Raw genomic sequence first — 21,357 nt, forward strand, 5'->3', positions numbered from 1 at the left:
TTTGTGATTTTTTTCCCCAAAATTTCCACCCTTTTCTCAGAATTTTGAAAATCTGAAATGTCAGAAGTCCGACAATCTTGCCCAGTTTTATAGCTACTTGAAAAACAGGGGTGAGGAAATCAGGAAAAATTCATTCACACTGTCCTTATTTCTTTGTAATTTGAATGTTCTGTCAAAACATTGAAAAATTCCAGCCACCTTATTTGCACCTGGCATCTACTCCTTGTTTTCCCAAAGTCTCCCCTCTTGCTTGAGAAAAGAAGGCTGATGGTGGGGACAGACCTGTTACCAGCCTCAACATGTTTGATGACTGTTGATCAATTGCTGCCCATGTTCACTGAAGGTAAAGACAAAATGTAAGAGGCTTAATCTGCAGCAAGGGAGATCTTGGCTAGATATTAGGAAAAACTTTCTAAGGACAGGGAGAGTTAAGCTCTGAAATATGTTACCAAGAGCACTTCTGGAATCCCCATCACTGGAGGGTTTTATGAATAGTTTAGACAAACACCTGTTAGGGATACTCTAGGTATACTGTGTCTTGTCTCAGGACAGGGAGTTACATTTCGGTATTAATGATCAAGAAATGCACAGGCAGGGTGATGGGTAGCAATATGAACGCCTTATAACACTAAATCATCAGGTGTAGATCAGCCCAGCTACAATCTACCCCAGGGAATGTCACAATCTTCATTATCCCCTGCAAACTTTTTTTTTACATTATTAATTATACAAACGTGTAATTAAGTATCTGAGTGGGCAAGATCTCTTCTCCATAGACACCTCACAGTGTAATAATGGCTCCAGGAGAGGCTGGTGACAAAACTTTAAGAGTCGTCGGCACCTCGGCATTCTCATCAGGACAGGTGAAATGTCCTGTAGCGAGATGATGGCTAAGTCCCGCTGCTTTTCAAGACAAATTCAGCGAAACTGCAGTTGAAGTGGGAGAGAGCCGAAAGCGGGACGCGAAGTCCAGGGCTAACGATTGGCGTCTGTGAAGCAGGAAAACACCAGCTCAAATCTAATCTTTAGAAGAGAGGGGGACCCGGCCCAGAGTGTGGCCACTTGTGAGCTTAGGTCATTTACAAATAGGATCCTTGCTGGGAAGAACCCGATCGTTACAGCCCGAAGCAGCTGGCGTTGTTTTGTTGCCAGACCCGTTGTAACTTGGGGGTGAAAACAGTTTGATGGGCGAGGTGTCGGCTTCCCCCACCCCAGGGATCGGTGTATAAAATTCTCGTGCAGACGCAGAAGGCTCAGGCGCAACCTTTGCCTTTGTTCCTCGGCGTGTGCAGCGCCGGAGTCCCTGGGGGTGAAAAGCAAGGGGGCTTCTGCTTGTCACTTGCTGAATGTCCAAGAACAACCATCTCTGGCAATTTCCTCTCCCTCCGACTAGTCTGGCCGGGGAGCCGGGTGTCTGCTAAACACTGTTCCTCCAGCCAGCAGGCTTTCTACACCCCTCTTCTGGGACCTGGTCACCAGAGTGAAGGTCTAACCACAGCCAGGAGACCAGGGTGAGGGGGGTCTCGCTTCCCCTTTGATGACCACGTCTCTCCCCACACGAATCAAAACACCGCTGCGGTTTATGCTCTGCACCCCCAAGGACCCCAGTTAAGCTAAATCGCCGTTTGCCACTGCGCCCGCAACTCCCCACCGCCCTCCTTCAGGCTAGACCGCATGGTGCGGCCCTGGGACAAGCGACAGTCCGGCTGATCCGTCCAACCCCCAAAGCGGCGCCACCGCTGTCGCTCCAGAAGCATCCGCGGCTCTATTTCCCTACCCACCTCCTGGTACATCCAGAAGAATCCGAATCAAATGACACGGGCCCAGAGAGGCCCCCGGCGCCGCTCAGAAACGGTGCGCGGCTTGTCTGTCCATCCCCGCTTTGGGAGGGGGGTGCAGAATTTGCTAGTAGCCCCCCCAACCTCCTCCCTAAATCCTGCCCTGGGAGCCCCGCTCCTTTTTTAACGCAAGGTTTGAGTCCCGCTCGCTGCGATGGAGGCAGCTAGAGAACCGACAGGGAAAGCCCAGCGGGGTCACTCCTGCTTGCAACAAAATGTGCCCAACTGCAAAGGACTTGAAAGTTGTGTGCGCGCGGGGAGGGGGCTGGCCGGTGCCTGTCGCCTCCTCTAACGAAGCTCTCCGGGCTCATCGCGTGCTGTTTTTGCAACGGTTCATACATAGGATCATGTCAAAGCCTGGGAGACACGTGGACGCGCAGCGATCTGATTAAATTCCCTTTTATCCATGCGGCTGGGCACGCATCTATCCTAGACCTGGATGCAAGTTTCATTGCAAGGAATAATGGAGCAAGCCATCCTAAAATAAAGGGGCGAGGGTGGGAAAGGAGCGGGAGGGTAACACAGATCTAGTTAATTTGCTGCCTTGGCAGTGCCCTGCACAGAATCCACCCTGTGCAGCACAGCCCACTTCAGTTGCAGACAAGTGTGTAATAATCTAAACTAACCGGGACACATCGGGGGGGTGTGTGTGTGTGTGGAGTAGAAGCTAGTTAATTTCTTCCCTTGTCAATTGCCCCTCACGTAGAGTTTCTCTTAAGCCTAGCTCCCCGCCCCAGCTAATTGAACTTATTGCACCCCGTGATTGCAATCATTGGGGGTGGGTGGGAGGCGGGATTGCAACCTACTATAATTGGCAAAGAAAAGCTTGCAACGGCTGGAAAAGGTCATTGAAGGAGTTGGCTGCAAAAATATAATCTAAAAAGAGTGGCAGGCATGCGCAGTGCGAGGATGCCATATTGGAATGAGTCTGTAGTAAGTGAGAGAGGGAGAGAGAGAGAGACGGATCGCCTCTGCTGAACTGAGCTGAAGGGTCTTTGCCATTTTAGACGCTGGGGGGGGAAAACTTCACCCAGGTAAGACAGCGCGCCAGGCGTATTTCCTTAAGCGGCCGAAGCTTTGATCTGCCTGAGGCGATCGTGTTTGCGCCGCTGGGTGGACAGGGGAGCTTTATGTTCAGGTTTATTAAAAGGCGGAAAAAAAAAAAAAGCTTGGACAGAGGGTGGAAAAAAAAAGCTGGCGTGTTTTTCTTAAAAATGTAAGCGAGCAAGTTGTTGCAAAGTGGTTGGCTCTGCGTGTCTCTGGCAGCGCTTGAACGTACAGATCTAGAGACTCGATTCTAGATACCTGCACTCAGGGTGGCTTTTTTTTTTAAATAGTGTGATCGCCTTTCTTTTGCAATGCATTGGAGAGTTGCCTTGGGCAGGGTTTGCAATGCATGTGCCATTCATCGCATGCAGTTTTTTGGGGGGTTGCCGAGGGGATTTTTTTTTCCTTTTGGAGCGTGCCACATTTTAGATACATGCACACCCTCTCTCTTTTTTTAAAGTAATATCCTGTCATTTGGTGCTTTCCTGATCTAAGCTCATGTGACCTCCTTTCGAATTTACTAGACTGCTCTATCTCTTGAGAGAGTTATTTTGTGTGTGTGTGTGGGGGGGTGTTTTTAAATCGGCAGAAAATACAAAATGTGTGTGGTTTTTAAAAGCTTGAAAGAGAATGAGATGCCACATTTCCCAGCCCTGATCCAGATACATTTTTTCTATAGAGCTAGAGAACTGCGGTAAATGAATATTTATAAAGCTTGTCAGTTTCAACATGGCGGGGTAAGGTACCTTTAAAAACTGAAAATAAACATTTAGAGATGGGGGGGGGGAATAAAACTTGGGGTGCTACATGTTTGATTCAACTCTGCTTTGTTGCCCAGGGAGGTGCTTTAGCAAATTACATGGGAAATAGAAGAGTGGGGATCATGTCCCGTTTTTTTTCCACTGGCAGACTTATTGGTGTGAAAAGTACATCACCCAAGGCAGAGCAACCAAAGTGTGTGCGTGTGAGAGAGAGAGAGAAAGAGCGCTCGGGAGAAACCATCAAAAGGGGACCTGGACTCTGGCACCAAACGAGGTTGCTTTAAATGCCCAAACTGCATACAGGCGATGAAAAATAAATGCGGGGCGAGACAACAGTAATTTATTGTACATTAAAACGAGGCGAGTCCTAGGATGAGACATTCTTTCGGAGCTCCTGGCATCTCTGCTGCCAAGCCTTTTCGGATCAGCTAGATGCAGTGAACCGGTGCTGTGTGTTTCTGTTGTTTTTGTTAATAATAGGGGGTGGAAAAGCTCTGTACATCTAGCTGCGTGGAGATTTGTCCCGCAGAACAGGCTGTTTATTCGTTTATCATCAGAGGACGAGGCACGTTGCAATAAAAATTCTCTTTGCCCAGGGAGCCTTTAAAAAGCAAGGATCCAAACGTGAACCTGTCGTCTACGGAGCATGCAAATCGGAGACTTTGGAGGGGGCAGAGAAGTGGTTTGGAGGAAGGAGTTGTGCGTACTTTTTCCTAGTTCCTAATTTGAAATGCATTTCCAGGCGGGCAGGGGGAGTGGAGGAGGCAGGCTGGTTGAAATACCAGAGAAACTTCCTTGTTTCAGTTCAGGCAACATTTTTGGTTGCCGTTGTTTGATGTTCAACTTTTTTTTTTGTCTGGCCAACCGTCTGCGGCGTGGTTGAGGCCACTGGGGGAAAGGAGAGCACCTCACCCTATCCGCGCGGGCACTAGTGAGAGGGGAAGGGAGGAGGAGAGAGATCTGTGGTTGCTTTATGCCTTAGAGATGCGATTCACAGACCACGATGCTTGCTAGCAGGACAGCACCCGTGATGAATGGGAGACGGTGTCTTCTATGTTGCGACGCCAACAGAGGTCGCCTTTTGCAAAGCACTGCTCCCCCCACCCCACCCCGCGTCCACACAAGTTTTGCTGCCGGACGCTTCGACTCCCAGAGTTGGGGACGAGGCGATCCGGATCTGCCGATCTCTGGTCAACTTCAGTGGCGCGGCGCTGCGGGCTGTTGTCAAATGAAACAGCTGCCGGATGAAGGGCGCGCAGTTGCGGCGCCGCGTGAATGAATCCACTCCGGTTTGGACGGCGTGGAAGGAGATCGAGGCATTGACAAGCCCCTCCGCCCGGCCCGATGCCGCGGCTTTGAAGCTCTGTCCTTCCCAATCCGCTTTGCCTCCCTGTGGCACTCTGGAAACGCCTGGGAGCGGCAAGAGCTGGCAGCTCCGCAGAAAAGCAACTTCCCCCCCGCGTCGACGGTGTCTCCTGGTAAACGGGCTAAGAGCAAGCCGGGATCGCAGTCCACCCAGTACGGTGGCGGTCCCCCTTCCCGTTTGGCTTCAGAGAATCCCATGAAAGAATCTAAAACCGGCCTAAAATGGCTCTTTCCTTGCAAACTGCGAATTCAGAGGGGACCACCTCCCTTGCACTCACGTGGCTCATGACACGTTTGAGAATTAACTCTAAATCCCCGAGACCGGGGGATTTCGAGTGTTGTGTATCTATAGTGTGTCGTGGATGGATGCAGCTGTACCGTGCAAGGAGATCCAGTGATCGCAGCCGAGGTGTAGCCCCCTGGGTGTGTGTGGTGTGTAGGAGGAGGAAAGGACAGCCCGGAGGCATTGCAAGCTCCAGACCCTGCCTCCACCGACCGATCTGCCATGCAAGCTGAATCCTCTGTGCAAAATCCATCTCTTTCTGCTGAGGCAATAAAGAAGCACATCAAGAGGTTCTTCATTTAAAGGGACCGCTTTCCCCCAAAGCACTGCATGGTGCTTTATGCTTTGGATGGAGGATGAGCTTTGCTTGGCTCCTGGTTCAGTTCCCTCAGCTAATGGGTTCCCAAGAGAGAAGGTGGGCGGAGGAGGGGGATCTCATAAGTATTTCTTGGGACTGTAAGAGCCTCAAACGTTCTTCCTTGCGAGGAGAAGCGCTGGCCTGGGATGCTGGGGAGAGGGAGGGAATTGACTTCAGTGGTAACTGGACTGGAAGAAAAAGTGTAAGACTTTTCCTTGAGAAGATTTAATTCCTCCTGAAATGTCCGTGCCCTTCATCTGGGCTCTCCTCCTGTTCCCTTTGGTTAGAATAAACATGCTCATGCAAATTCTCGCTCTGTTGCATTTTGCCTGCTTGCGCCTTTTTAGGTTCTGAAAGCGTCCCCAAGTGGGGGTGGGGGAAATACACGCAGGTGCCACTGTTCTCCAGCAGTAGATGGTAACTGTGAAACATTGCTGGTGTATTTTCTTCAGCTAGTCCAGGGGTTCTCAGACTTTTTGTACTGGTGACCCATTTCACACAGCAAGCCTCTGAGTGTGAAACCCCTCCCCCCCCCTTATACATTAAAAAACACCTTTTTAATATATTTAACACCATTATAAATGCTGGAGCAAAGCAGGGTTGGGGTGGAGGCTGACAGCTTATCCCCCCCCATGTAATAACCTCCTGACTCCTAGTTTGAGAACCCCTGATCCAGTCAAAGTGTTGTTTGACAGCCTCTTGAGTTACTTCCTGACAAGTATCCTGTTGGGTGGATAGATGCAGGTACCACTTATCTATCTCAGGACTGGAAGGGACCCTGAAGGATCATAGAGTTCAGCCCCCTGCCTTCACTAGCAGGACCAAGTATTGATTTTTGCCCCAGATTCCCTGGGTGGATTTCTCAAGGACTGAATTCATAACTCTGGGTTTAGCAGGCCAATGCTCAAACCACTGAGCTCTCCCTCCCCTTGCTAAGGTAAAGTGCCCATTGACTTGTTTGGGAGCTTCGTCTGAGTAAGGACCATAGAATAGAGGGCCTCACTATGGTGTGATATGATCTTTGATCCTGTCCACATGACCACACCCACCCACCCCACGCTGACCCCTATTGTGGGTTTGTGTTTGTTCCGTACAAAGCCTTTCAGTTTTCTAGCCTCGGATGTGAAGTTTATTAAGTCTGTGTCCATCACGCCCTATTGCACTTCTGTTGCCCTCCCACCCCCTTGTCAGTGTCTTGCAGTACACCACCACAAATGTCTGTGTGGAGGTTGTTAGGCTGCAGGTGGGTTCTTGGGAGGTTTCCTGCAGAGAGGAGCAAAATGAAATATAGAGCCGAGGAAATGGCAATGTAATGACCCAGGGGCTCTAGCAAACATTTGTATAAAGCTGATCTCTTCTCACCTAAAGGAGGCAGAGTGCTGATGCCAACTCCCTTCAGCAGCAAAGAGAAATAGATTATAGGGTGACTTTTTTTTTTAAGCAGCTGTGGACATCTGTATAATGTGATCGTTATTAACTAACCCATCTTTATCGAGCAGAAGCTAAGATACAGTGAGCAAACAAAATCAAGTAGCATTTTTATCCTATCTTGGCAATTGTCACCTCTGCATTAGGCAAAAAGAGCTCGAATGTAACAGGGCTAGAGAAGGCTTCTCTGTTTCCGCTTAGGGGATGTCTTTGTTGCTGTTGTTTGATTGCTTCACTGTGGTTTGCTTTCTATAGGTGAATAAATTGGGATGCTGCTCAGATGAACAGGAATGTGGTTAGTTATAAGATCAGCGATGCTAAGCGTTGGCTGTCCTTAAGAGTGAGATTTACAGCTCCGAAGAGTGAGATTCAAGGCCAAAGAGTGAGACTTTCCAGGTGGTGTTTTAGGTCATTGCTTAAGACCGAGATTCTCATCTTTGTTCCTTGGTGACATCCCATAGTCCAGGTTTTTAATCCAACCAGCATTTAATAGTTTGTTTTAAAATGTACACTGCTTACTACTGCATATGAAACTCTTAAATATCCTAATTCATACTAAAGTCTAGGGCACTTGAGATTTCTATATGCAATGCAAACAAGTGGATTTTAATAAAAATGATATGGTAGTTGGAACAAAAACCTGAGGACCAGAGATGATAATCCCTGGTTGAGGCACACAGTCAGTGGACAGGACAAGAGAAATATTCAAAAATAAACTTTTAATAGAAACCTAATAAAAAAAGAAAACTGTTTTATCAATGTAACAATATGTTTGGTTTGCATATCATGTTGTCATAGTGATCATCCATTTGAAAAATACAGTACAAATATTTGGTTTGTATATTATTGCTCATATTACATTTACAGCAAACTAAAATAGATTCCAAAATAAATAAATGCAAAATATATTAAAATTAAATAATTAAAACAGTACACTAAGTGAATGTAAAAATAAACAAAGTAATTACATTTAATTAATTTGAAACTAACCATAGATAAAGGATTCAGATTCCACATTTCTTTTAATATGTAATTTGGTTTCATATTTTAGTCATGTGCTTTGTTTTATTGCCAAGTGGCCCTTTTGCTGTTTTTATAACTTCTTTTGGTGGCTCAAACTTGAAACATGGCTCAGGATTTCCAGCTTCAAGTAGATTATAGAGTGCAGTGTCTAGTCCGAGGTGTGGTCTGAATGGTGTCTTATTCTTCTGAACAAGACTCAACACTCACTCACTCAAATGGAGGAGATGAGAAAAACTAAGCTAAGCCTGGAAATCCTGGAATGGGACCGTAAAACCACTAGGGCTTTTGACATTGCTAAGATATGCCCATACAGTGTCCATCCTGTATTGCACAGTAGTGCTATCTCTGTCAGTCTGTAGTGCTGCCTCATCCCATACATACCTGATTTCTGCCTCAACTGGCAATCAACAAACTCCTCTTGCAGCTTCTCTATCTCAGGTGGAGAGAGATTGAACATGTGCTGGTATCTGCCAACAAAGTGCTCAAGTGCAGTTTCCCCTCATCTCAACCTTCACAAATGCTGCCATCGTTAACATTTCATCATTCCAAGGGAGCGTCTCACATGCATAGTTGGCTGCGCTAGCATAGAATGCTCTGGCTGTGCAAAAGAACTTCTGTTTTGCAAGAGGACTAATATTTCCTTTGCGCTTCCAGCTTTTGTAGAACCTGTTTTGTGACCAAATCTACAAACACTGTTTGTCTCTTTCAGCACCTGAGTAAAAATCTTTTAAATCTTTAGCTATTTACTCAAAATGCATGAGAAGTTTAGGAATATGTGTGAAAGTGAGATGGCGTGCTAATGAGTGAATCTCTCACCCAATGAGTGAGACTTGACACATCTGAAGAGACTTTTTTAAATAGATCATGTACCCTGAATTGAAGGAGGTGGAGGGTCTGTTCTAACAAAGCTAATAACTTTTATGCTAATAATAGAGTAGGTCTAATAACATTTATGATAAGATGGATTCTCAGTGTGAACACTTAGTAAATGAAATTGCATTTAAATAGATTTGAACAAATGATATCTAGAGATGAATTTCTTGTAAATAAGACACTATTCATTTGCTGTTTTGTAGAGGGTACATTTGATATTAGAGTAAAACCAATGATCACACTTTAATATTAAGAATACATTTATAAATGATAGATGTTACAAGCCTGTTGCACACTAGTATATGTTCCAGATGGATGCAAGAATATCCGTAGAAGGCATTATAAATGGTTGTATAGGCAGGCCATGGTTGTAAGCAGCTATTGATCTGTTGGACTAAACGGCTTTTTATTACAATATCATTTATTAAAAATTTGTAAAGTACCCTTAGTTAAAATAGTACCAAGAGTATATATGACTGCTGTGCTAGAAATAATGTATTCATAGGACAATAGTATTTCATGTCTTTTTACAAGCCTTTGTTGGCTATATATCATGTTAGCACCTGCAAAAGGATAGAAAATGGTGATATCTGTGTATTTTGTATGAAAATTAAAAGCCTGCAGAGATGGGAGGAAAAAAGTAATGCCAACCCATTGTTATCTAATCAGCTGTAATTGAGTTCCAGAAGAGTTCTGCATCATAGCCGATCAATGTTGCTAGCTGCTGAAAGGACATAGAGATTTCAAGAGTTCAAGAGCATGTGGGACTGAGCTGTATCTTTAACCTTCAGTCACTTCCTCTAAGGGAAAATGCAAACTAGGATGAGTCTTTTGTTGACATATCTATTTCCAAAGGCATCATATAATATTTTTTCTTCTTTATAACTTGATATCAAGAGGAGGCTTTTTAAGGACGACACAGTAATCTCCTTCTACCACTGCTGCACCAGTTGTAAGCACTAGGTCCAATACCACTGAAAGGATAACATCAATCTAAAGCTAAACTATTCCTTATTCTGAGCATCCCATCTTCTTTCTTCTGTCAGTGAGACAGTAAGCTCTTAGACCCTGGGCAGTTTTCATTCCACGGCTTGTATAGTGTTAAGCACACTGTTGGCACTCAAAGTAATGTTTTAAACATCATGATCCCTGTCTTGCTGCTAGAAAAGTGAATGCCTTTTGGCACTCGGATACAATGCTCACGAGCCACACAAGTATCTAGTCAGTCAAAACTCTCATTAGTACTATTTCAATCGGTTAGTCAGCCCAAAACTGTGCCGGGTGCCTCCTAAATCAGAAAGCAATCGTAACCTTTGCCCCGAAGAGCTTACAAACTAACATTAGACACAATGTAATGAGAAGGAAACTGCAGTAGGGAGGGGATGAGGATGGAAGATAGGTAGTATAAGTAGGAACGTGGCTCTCAAACCTTTTTGTACTGGTGACCCCTTTCACATAGCAAGCCTCTGAGTGCGACCTCCCGTCCCTTAAAAACCCCTTTTTATATATTGAACACCATTATAAATGCTGGAGGCAACACAGGATTTGGGGTGGAGGTTGACAACTTGTGACCCCCCATGTAATAACCTTGTGACCTCCTGAGGGGTCCTGACCCCCAGTTTGAGAACCCCTGAAGTAGGATTATGTGGTTAGTGAGGATGAGTCCATGGCATGATATACTAGAGACAGTATTTTTTCACTGACTATCTTAGTTGGTTAATTTCATGTAGGTGTCACAACAGAAGTGAACCGAATTAAGAGAGGGCCTGGTAGATCAGCTGAGGAGGGGTATGCAGGCCGGTGTTGGAAGATATTTTAGTGAGAGAGGCAAATGAATGAGAGATTGAGGCTGGTATTGCTGGTGGGGCAGAACATTGGAGAGGACATGAGACATGACAAGAGCAGGGTTGGAAGAGGAGGAGGAGAAGCTGAAACTAGATGTAGTGGAGGAGGGGGAGCCAGGGGAGCGATTCAAAGAGTGGGGAGTGTCAAAAATGACAGGCATGGAAGGTGATCTTAACAGCTGTGTTCTAGATGTAGTGAAGAGATGATGACGTGTGTGTTAGAGAGAAGCCATTTTAAAAATAAAATGTTCATTACTCATGTTACCCTTTACAACAAACAAACAAAAAAACCTACACTGAGGCAGCAAAGGCCTAAATGCTGCAGCTTACAGTAGTAATACAATTTACAAACCTTGTGGTGATTACACTGCTGTAGTATAATTAATTGTCCATTGCTATGACATATTATCGCATTTCTTAGGGTAACATTCTGTACATTATTATTTAAATAACTTTAAAACCTCGCTCAGGTTTCTGCAGGTAAGACTGCATGTTTACTCTTTGCACTTTACTCAAACTTGGGCAATGCAAATAGGCTAGTCAGTTTCACTTTACTCTCCAGAGGGTTTCTAGTCCTTTTCATTTTCCGGGTCTTATGTATTACTGGCTCAGTGGTACAGGTGTTTGGGTGGTAGACACCAAAGCTGGCGCTAGGCATAAGCAGACTAGGCCATTGCTTAGGGCCCCGAGCGACTCAAGGGGCGTCACTATTTACTTATTGTTTGTTGTTGTGTGTGGGGGGACAAAATATTCCTGCCGAGGGCCCCAGATGGGCTGGCGCTGGTTCTGGCATACCCTGCAGGGGAATGTAGAAATGCAAACAAAAGACTGTTTCACTGACCTCTTAAAAAAATCACAGAAATATTTCTAATAATATTGGGCTTTTACAAAACCCAAATTTGGGATGTTAACACAATTTCCCTTCAAGGACAATTTTGAAGAGTGTATTTATACCATCTCATATTTTTATTAATAAAAAATGAAACCTATAAAATTAACCAGTAGCCAAAAAAAAAGACATTTAAAATGACAACTTAGACTGAATGTGAAGCCACTAAGAAATGAGCCAAGCACCTGAAATTTGCCGTCCTTACTCAGACAACTAATCCTTGGTCACATGATTAGTCCCACTAGTATCAGTGGAGTGATTGGTATAGGAAAGAACTACTCACATGAGTAAAAGTTACAGTATCTAGTTCAACCACAAGTTATTGGTCTCTGGATAGTGTATATTTACTCAATAGGGAAGAGTAATTCCCTTCAGTGGAAATCACTGGGTAAAATTCAGTGGCCTATGTAATGCAGGAAGTTAGACAAGATAATCATGACCCTTCTAGTCTGTGAATCCAGCTTCAGTTCATTTCAGTGGAAGAAGACTAATGTTTCTGGGGAAATTATTGCTAAAATATCTCATACGAAAAAAAGTGTAGACAAACCAACTATTTAATTTTTTTCATCCAAGAAAGAGTTTTGATGAGTTACCCTTGATTTAAGAATTAAATTGTTAAGGCATTTGGGAATGCTGCTGCTTGAATGTAGGTCAGGCAGATGTTAGCGTTGAGTTCACAATATGTGAGTACGTTGGGTGTGATGACACATTAATATTGCATGATCTAGAGTAGTTTGGATGTTCACCATTACATCTTTAGAGGCCATATGCAGAATGAAATGGAATCCAATTTGTTTTCCTTGAGAGAGAAAAGGGGTGGAGTTGTAGGATGCTCTAAACTAAAATGTATGGTAAAAATTGATTCTCAGTAAACTGAGCCAGGAAATACAGCACAGGCGACACTTGCTTGTCATTAAAGAATAGAAGAAGTGCTTTTTTACTTGCTTTTATATTCTTTTGAGGCATAGCAGCAGATAACTGTGATTATGACACAGGACAAGGTCTTGATCCTGTGCACACTTATACTCCTGTGTAATCCCTTGCAGACAGTGGGACTATTCATGGATGTCAATTTATGAGAAGTGTCTTAAGTGTTGTGGGATCAGGGCCGAAACGCTGAGCGGGTGGAAAGAGTAAAAGAAATGAGGCACTGCCCAGACCTAGCCTGTGATCTTTCTAAAAAGTATTACAAGCTAATGGCAGATGTTTGCTGGATTCGAACTCGCTTCTCTTTTTGGAAGGCCTCTCTGAGTACCGAGAAATTCAACAACAAGGCCAGAATTAATTACCCTGAGCAATGGGAGCTTTGGCTGATTAAGCAGTTCTGGATTGGTCCCTGTATTAGAGTCACTAAAACAGCCTTTTGTGTTCCCTTTGGTGACTCCTCGCATTTAACTAATCAGCCTTGTTCACAGGACCTGGGTGACTTCAGTCAATGTGGCTGGTGCCAAATAAGATGTTTTGGGCTGATAAACAGCTGGGTGTGTTTAAATTAACAATTTGACACAGATAATTTTCAACTCTATTTAAAACACTGGGGTGGATTTGAAGCAGCCACATGATCCTGTGGCTATAACTTTTATGCTCCTTTCCCTCACAAAGCATGTCCTGTATCTTTTCCTGTCTCTTTGCTTCCTGTTTTGTTTAAATTGCAAGGTCTTTGGGATCCTGATTTGCTGAATCAGCCCCCTGAAGAAGACAAACACTAGAGTCCATATTTAACTTGAAGCACAGCATAATCCCACCCCTGTTCAGCAAAACCCTTACGGCTAGATTCGCAAGGGGGACGTAGGGTCGTCTGCGGAGCAAGCGGGAGCCCACAGCAGCAAGTGTCTACAGACTACGTCTACCTGCGTCTACAGACTACGGTTAAAAATTGCTGTGTGGACTTGGGCTCAGGCCTAGGGGGATGGGCTTCAGAGGCCGAACTCCAGCATGAGCCCGAATGTCTACATGGCTGTTTTTAGCACCGGAGTGTGAGCCCAGTGACCCTGAGTCTGTAGAGCCAGGCTCTGAGACTTTCTGCTGTGGGATCCTGCTTGCTGTGTAGACATAATCTTAGGTGCCTAAGTCCAAAATTTAGATCCTCAGAAACCCTGCTCAGCTGCTACTTACCCCTGTAGGTGCCTAAATTCCCTTGGTACTCAAATTCCCACTTAAATTTCACTCAGGGCTGGTCTACGCTGGGGGGGAGGGGTCGATGTAAAATATGCAGCTTCAGCTACAGGAATAGCGTAACTGAAGTCGACGTATCTTATTTCGACTTACCTCCTGTCCTCACGGCGCGGGATTGACTGCCGTGGCTCCCCCGTCAACTCTGCTTCCGCCTCTCACTCTGGTGGAGTTCTGGAGTTGATGGGAGCACGTTCGGGGATCGATTTATCACGTCTAGATGAGACGCAATAAACCGATCCCTGATAGATCGATCGCTACCCGCCGATCCGGCGGGTAGTGTGGACGTACCCTTAGTCTCTCTTATTGAAGCTGTTCTACTTTGGATATGTAACCCTTTTGCCAGGTGGAGCCAGCAGCAAGTAGGGCCGAGTTCAATATCTAGGGGTTCCTCTCCATCGATACAACGCAGAACCGGCTCGAGCCTTCATCCAGTAACCTGGGAAAATTACACACCACCACTGGGTGCCTCTGAGAGGCAATACTTCCCCACTCGCAAGCCCAGAGTCTGAGTGTAGAAAAGAAACTTTTAATGAAAGGAGGGAGGTCACTCGACATTAATTAGGGAAAATGCCACAAGTGGGATTCATAATCCTAAAACTGAGCAGGACACCCACCCCAGAGTGTGTGGGGCAGTGTCTTCTGCCTCATGTTCTTGAGTGCTACAAGCAAAAGCTCCTTTTCTTTGCCCCTCTCTGCTCCCTCACCATATCCCACTCACAGTGGTTGTCCTGGGTCAGAGAGGATCCAGCGTTCAGAGGTGCATCTGTGTGAGTTCAACTCCCTCCTGGGGAAGACGACACCTTGTGTGCTCTGGCATCTGAGCACTTGCTTTGCCTTGCCTTGCCAGCTGATTGTCTGTGAACCTTTGCACATCAGTCTTAGTAATTTTCAGCTCTCTGCAGGCTGGACAGAAACACTGCCCCAACAAAACTGATTTCAGCTCTCATTGAGTATTTAAAATAACAGAGGCTCTGAATAAAGCCTATTTAGCTATTTCTTTGAACAGTGGGGGTGGGGGCAGGTTAAACCAATCCAGGGAGGACGTTTGGTGAGGGTCCACACCTCCTGGCTGAAATACTTGTCCCCACCCCTCTTACTTTCACAGGGGTCTGGCATTCAAGCCCCTGGCTTACCCAGGTCCTTTCAGCGGAGGGTGACCCCCTTTATTTGGGACAGGTTAAGCACAGTTCTGCTCCTCTTTAGTCATACGACGATGACAACATTGGTAACAGCATTTCACTACCCCTGCATTCACTACTAAAGTGATTTGTAACCGGCACCAGCCAAAGTTGATTACTTTGAGCAACACGCTGCTCTATCTGCTGGATATCTAAGAAGAGTAGGTGAGTTCATGTAAATACAGTTTGCACTTGAGGTCTTTCCCCCTCCCAGCTAGCTGTCAGGGAAGAATTCATTCAGACCCTGCTTATGTATAAATAATTAAATATTAATTGCAGCATGGACTAGAACCTAGGTCCCCCCAGTGCCTCCACTAACTACCAGGCTGTAGAGTCATTATCTTGCTGATCCAATGAATATTGGATTTCATAGGAAGCAGAACGGTTTCAGTAGGAGAGATTGAGAGACACCTCCCCTGTGAATACTATGTAGCTTAGTGATTGGGGCACTCTCCTAGGAGGTAGGAAACCTGGAATCAAGTCTCTGCTCTAAATCAGGCAGAGTGAGGATTTGAAGCAGGGCCTCCCATGCCCAGGTGAGTGTGCTAAACACTCAGCTACTGAGCAAAAAGGGGCAACCATCACCTCTTCCTCCTGGTCGTTCTTTGTGAGAGAGGACTCACCTGGCTTGGGTGGGCATCTAACTCCAGGAAAGGCTTTGTGACTGTGAATCCTGAACAGAGATAGGCGCTTAACTTTGGGCTAGAGCGGGGAGCCTAACTAGGCCACACCCCTCAGCATTTCCTACTGGCTAGATGAGGTAGTTCCCTTATCTGCTTGCTGGCTTCTCTGACGCCCATTCTTAGGCACTTAACTCTGCCCATGCATTGTATAGGAAGTCCGGGTGCCTAACTCACAGCTGTGGATTCCACTAGGCAGCCGGGCACCTAAACATTAGGTGTTGCCATGCTGAGCCCAAGTTACGTAGATTGCCTCGCACACACTGTGGTTATAGCAGTGACAACCAAATGATGGGAAACAAGTTTACTAGCTGGTGATATTGCTTCTCTGCTTCCTGGGGCTTGGGTTGTCCCTTAGGCCTGTGCAAAGCGAATGTAGAACATTAACACTTTGCTGTAGTAGCATGTTACAAGCACGAGGCAAAGGTGGAAGCTGGGTAGTTGTAGCTGTGTTGGTCCCAGGATGTTAGAGAGACAAGGTGGGTGAGTGTAGCAAGGCAGAGTGGCCTCACTCCACTGGAGAACGAGAGACCACTACACTCCTGGTGGGCAGAGCTGAACCCGCCCGACCCCCCTCTCCGGAAGTACCAGGGTGGGACAGGATGTATAAAGGGAGGGCTCAGTTGAGCAGGAGCCAGGGAAGGTGACTGATGCCTCCAGGGTGCCGCAGCAGAGTGGAGCTGAACCTGCGCCCTGCAGCATCCTGCCCACAGAGGAGACTGGGCCTGAAGAGGCCTTGCTGGGACTGCCATCCACTATGCGCTGACTGTCCGTCTACCTTGCTGACTGACTGTAGGCCAGTGTGTTGCGGCTGGATCCCCACTCACCCAGTGGCAGACCACTCTGACACCGTTAGGAGCCTGGGCTGGGATGTGGTGGAGTTGGGCCGGCCCGTGTCCCCCTACCTCCTGCCACACCACCCTGGGGGCGGCAGACTCCCCACCCTAGGCCAGGAGGCCTGTGTGAATCTATCGTCCGTCAAGCTTGGACGCTAGGCATGGTTGGTGCTCACCCCTGCTGGAGCCCCTAGGCTGTGGTGGTGCCGCCCCCCCAGACGGTGTGGATGCTCACCCCTACCTGACCCCCTAGACTGTCTGTGTTTATTGGCTGCCTTAGCTGCTGCTTGGCCCTGCCCCAAAGGGCTAGAGCTCCAGACTGTTAAGTGCTGCCAGCCCCAGCTGAGGGGCTGTGTACTCAGTGCTCTGCCACGCCCGGGAGAGGAGACAAGAGCACCAGACTATTATTGTTTATTTGCCATTTAGATGGGCACAGAACTAGAGACTACTTACGGCTCGGCCCTGCCAGCGTGACCCGAACCCGAGAGTTACCGCCCAGTACAGCGAGACAGAGAGGCCTCCTGCTCCACTGGAGCGTGAGGAACCACTACAGTGTGGTAATAGCTTTTATTGGGCCAACTTCTGTTGGTGAGAGAGACAAGCTTGCAAGCCACATAGCACAGGAGCCGACTCCGTGGGTGATCCAGCTATGGAGCACCCCTGGAAAAAAATTAGTGGGTGCTTAGCACCCACTGGCAGTCAAGCTCCCTCCCAGCGCCTCCTGCACACTGTTCCGCAGCCTGCAGAAGGCTCTGGGAGGGAGAGAAGCAGGGAGGGGCTCTTGGGGAGGGGGTGGGGGAGGGTTGGGAGGAGGTGGGGCAGGGGTGGGGCCATGGGGGTAAGGGGAGGAGCGGGGTAGGAAGAGGTGGGGGTGGGGCTTGGAGGAAGGGGTGGAGTGGGGGTGGGCTTGGGGTGTGGGGGAGCGTCGAGCACCCCCAGGTAGAGAGGAAGTCAGCCCCTATGCCACAGGACAAACGCAAAGTACTCCACTTAGGAAGGAACAATCAGTTGCACACATACAAAATGGGAAATGACTGCCTAGGAAGGAGCACTGCAGAAAGGGATCTGGGGGTCATAATGGATCACAAGCTAAATATGAGTCAACAGTGTAAGGCTGTTGCAAAAAAAGCAAACACATCCCAGAATGATATTAGCAGGAGTGTTGTAAGCAAGTCACGAGAAGTAATTCTTCTGCTCTGCTCGTTCTGATTAGGCTTCAACTGGAGTATTGTGTCCAGTTCTGGGTGCCACATTTCAGGAAAGATGTGGACAAATTGGAGAAAGTCCAGAGAAGAGCAACAAAAATGATTAAAGATCTAGAAAACATGACCTATGAGGCAAGATTGAAAAAATTGGGTTTGTTTAGTCTGGAGAAGAGACGACTGAGAGGAGACATAATTTTTCAAGTACATAAAAGGTTGTTACAAGGAGGAGGGAGAAAAATTGTTGTTCTTAACCTCAGAGGCTAGGACAAGAAGCAATGGGCTTAAATTGCAGCAAGAGTGGTTTAGGTTGGGCATTAGGAAAAACTTAACTGTCAGAGTGGTTAAGCACTGGAATAAATTGCCTAGGGAGGTTGTGGAATTTCCATCATTGGGGATTTTTAAGAGCAGGTTGGACAAACACCTGTGAGGGATGGTCTAGATAATACTTAGTCCAGCCTTGAGTGCAGGGGACTGGACTAGATGACCTCTCGAGATCCCTTCCAGTCCTGTGATTCTACAGAACTCTCTTGAGGTCTGGGAAAGGTGGAATAGATTATTTAGCATAAGTAGTTAGCACATATTATATGGGACCATCAAAGATAGAATGGCCTGTTAACACCTCAGCAGTCATAGGACAAAAAGGGGGGTTATGGGTTATAGATGGTTATAGTAAGCCATAAATCGAGTGACCCTGTGCAGCCCATGAGTTTTAGGCTCTGTCTGTACTATGGATCCTACAGTGGCACAGCTGTAAGGTCTCCTGTGGAGCTGCTCTATGCTGATGAGAGAGCTCTCCCGCCAGCATAGTGAAACCACCCCCAACGAGTGGTGGTAGCTATGTTGGTGGGAGACTGTCTTCTGCTGACATAGCGGTGCTTTTGTCGGTGAAACTTATGTCAGTTGGTGGGGTGGTTTTTTTTTTCCCCCCACACCCCTGACCGACAAAAGTTTTGCCAACAAAAAGGATAGTGTAGACAAAGCCTTAGTATATAGCAAGGTTATGAATATAAGCTTCCAGGCTCATCTTTTGAATGTGTGTGGATTTCCTTTGAGGATGAGGACTGAGAGGTCAGATATAGAGTGATCGCTTTGTGAAAAGTGTTTGCCCAAAGATGATGCGGTGTTTTTGTCTTTTATCATTTTCCTGTGTGCGTTCATTCAAGCGCATAATGATTGTCTGTCTGGTTTCACCCACATAGTTGTCATTTATTGCACTGGACAAAGTACACCACATATTGTGATAGGCATGTGTAGTATCAATGGACCTTCACAGGTGTGTTTTGGGAGGATTTTGATCAGTGTAGACATGTCTGCAGATTTTGCATCTGTTATGGCAGTTTGGTGCTCCTTCAAGTGGGTGTGTCCTGGTCTGCAGAGAGCAAAACCTGCGCAACGCTTTCAAAAGACGAGGCTGGGAGCGTAAATTCATAACTCTAGTAGACACTAAAACTCATGGACTTCAGAGTCACTGAATTTATGGTTTATTACAACAATCCATAACCCACTAGCCCCCTCTTTTTGTCCTCTGACTGCAAAAGTGTTAATGGGCCTTGCTGTCTTGAATGGTCCCTTACAATATATGCTAACTAGTTACGCTAAACCAACTGTTCCACCTTGCATTTTGCCATGACGCTGGGAGTACCTTTCCCAAGCCTGAAGGAGAGCTCTGTGTGGCTTGAAAGCTTGTGCCTCTCACCAAGAGATATTGGTCCAATAAAATATATGACCAACCCTGTCTCGTTAATTCAGCAGGAATGCAGTAGAGAATCGCAGTCTATTTAACTGTCAATCAGGATAAAAATCAATGATTAAAAAAATCGTACTTTTTATTTAAATCAGATTTTTTTTGATAAAATGCTTTTTGAGGGGAAAAACCTATCTAAAGATAGTTTGATACATTACAGCTCAAAGATATCATCATGGAATAGGGATTATAAATTCTAATTCTATAGTATGAGAATATATTTGTGTAATATTTAAGAAAAGTTTTGTAAATGAGTTCCAATAGTTCACGGATTAGGGACCCAATCTTATGGGATTCCAAGGGCTTCTGTATAGATTATCTAGGTTAATCTACCCAATGAGACTCAGTGCTCAGTCTAGAAGATACCATCAGAGATGCTTAGTTTTGCATTTCTCAAACTGTGGATTTGTATCTCCAGAGATAACATGCTTGTTAACAGCAAAAATGTTTAAAAATAATATATAGGGTCAGAAATAAGACCTCAACTCTATTGTCCCTCTGCAAATTTATGTACAGAATCAATCCCTTACCTCTCTCTGAAAGTGCAGAGTTCCAAAAAGTTCAATGCATAGAAGATTGTTGAGGGCAAAATAGACCTGGATAAGGAGAAAGTCTGGAGATAAATGTGAGAAGGGAGGACAGGTTGTAGAAACAAAAGTGAAACTGTTTAAGCAGCCTATTTCAGAAGTCTTGAGTTCTTTCTGAGTGTAGCCTTCACTGATTTGAGATCTACCATACTATTCTCTCACTAGAAGGGGAAAACCTATGGCAGCAGGCTGTAAAAGAGACCCAGCTTGGGAATAAGAACCAATTCAAGAAATATAAGTTTTCTGATGTTTTAAAGAAAGTCACACCAGTGAACTGGTGGAAGTCACTTAAGCACTTGGATTCAGAGACTGTTGAAGTGATAATCTCACTTTTGACAGCAGTAGCTTCTTTTGTCGGTGTAGAAAGAATATTTTCTTCCTTTAGACTAATTCATTCTAAATTGAGAAATCGTTTGGGACCCAAAAAAGCAGGAAAGCTTCTTTTTCTTTTCCAGATTATGAACACGGGAAAATGAAGGTGAAGATGACTGAATTAACTGCAGAAGCCAATATTAAGCTTCTCTTGTTGACCTGGCTGACGTAGTCAATTTAATTTTTGTTAAATTCATTTAACTATCTTAGTTAAAAACAATTTTAAAAAACTTAAAGGTTTAATTAAATTAAATGTAGTTGCTTGTTTTGTTAAAATATTATGTTTGCTGTTGAAGGAAAAAAAATCCAGAATAAATAACGTTGTTTTAGTTAAATAAAACAATTTAAATGTCTGTCTGCTGATGTTCTCCTCCTAATACAGCATGGCAAGAAAATCCTCCAAATACTAATGATTAACCTGTGGAATTGGAGATCGTTCACCTCCCAATGACTTCATAAATATCTGCTTTAATTACCTTTGGTAAATGAAATAACCAAACAATCATTCATTTTCTGATATAGCTGTAAAACTAATCTGAAAAGTTTTCAAAAGAAATCATTTGAAGTGTATAGTGTGCATCTTCTAAAAATGAAACCTACATCTATCTCTGAGTTGTTGGTTGTTATAACCCTAATACATATTCTTCACAAGAATGCACTTTTATGTAGAAAACTATGATTAAATCGAGTCTTTCTGACTAGCGATCGAAATCATGATTTAAATCAATTTGATATAAATCAAATCCACCCTGCTGTCAGTTAATAGGAGAATCATCCTTTCCCATTTTAGGGCCCAGGCCTGCACTCTGAAAGGCAGTGATCCTTCGGAGCAGTCAGTGGGCACAGAGGGCAGAATCGAGCTCTCCTTGCA

At 45.4% G+C, this 21,357-nt stretch overlaps 1 protein-coding gene across 2 annotated transcripts in view; it reads left to right on the forward strand.

The window, feature by feature from the left end:
* Window positions 1-2,691: 2,691 nt before the first annotated feature.
* SFMBT2 (Scm like with four mbt domains 2) overlaps window positions 2,692-21,357 on the forward strand; it is a 192,354-nt gene continuing 173,688 nt past the window's right edge. The window contains exon 1 of one of the 2 annotated variants that reach the window (XM_039519596.1): window positions 2,692-2,872. The gene's annotated coding sequence lies outside the window, so the exon portion shown is untranslated. The remainder of the gene's footprint in view (window positions 2,873-21,357) is intronic. The other variant, XM_039519600.1, reaches the window with a different exon arrangement.

This window comes from Mauremys reevesii, linkage group 1, assembly GCF_016161935.1.
Source record: "Mauremys reevesii isolate NIE-2019 linkage group 1, ASM1616193v1, whole genome shotgun sequence".
NCBI lineage: Eukaryota > Metazoa > Chordata > Testudines > Geoemydidae > Mauremys > Mauremys reevesii.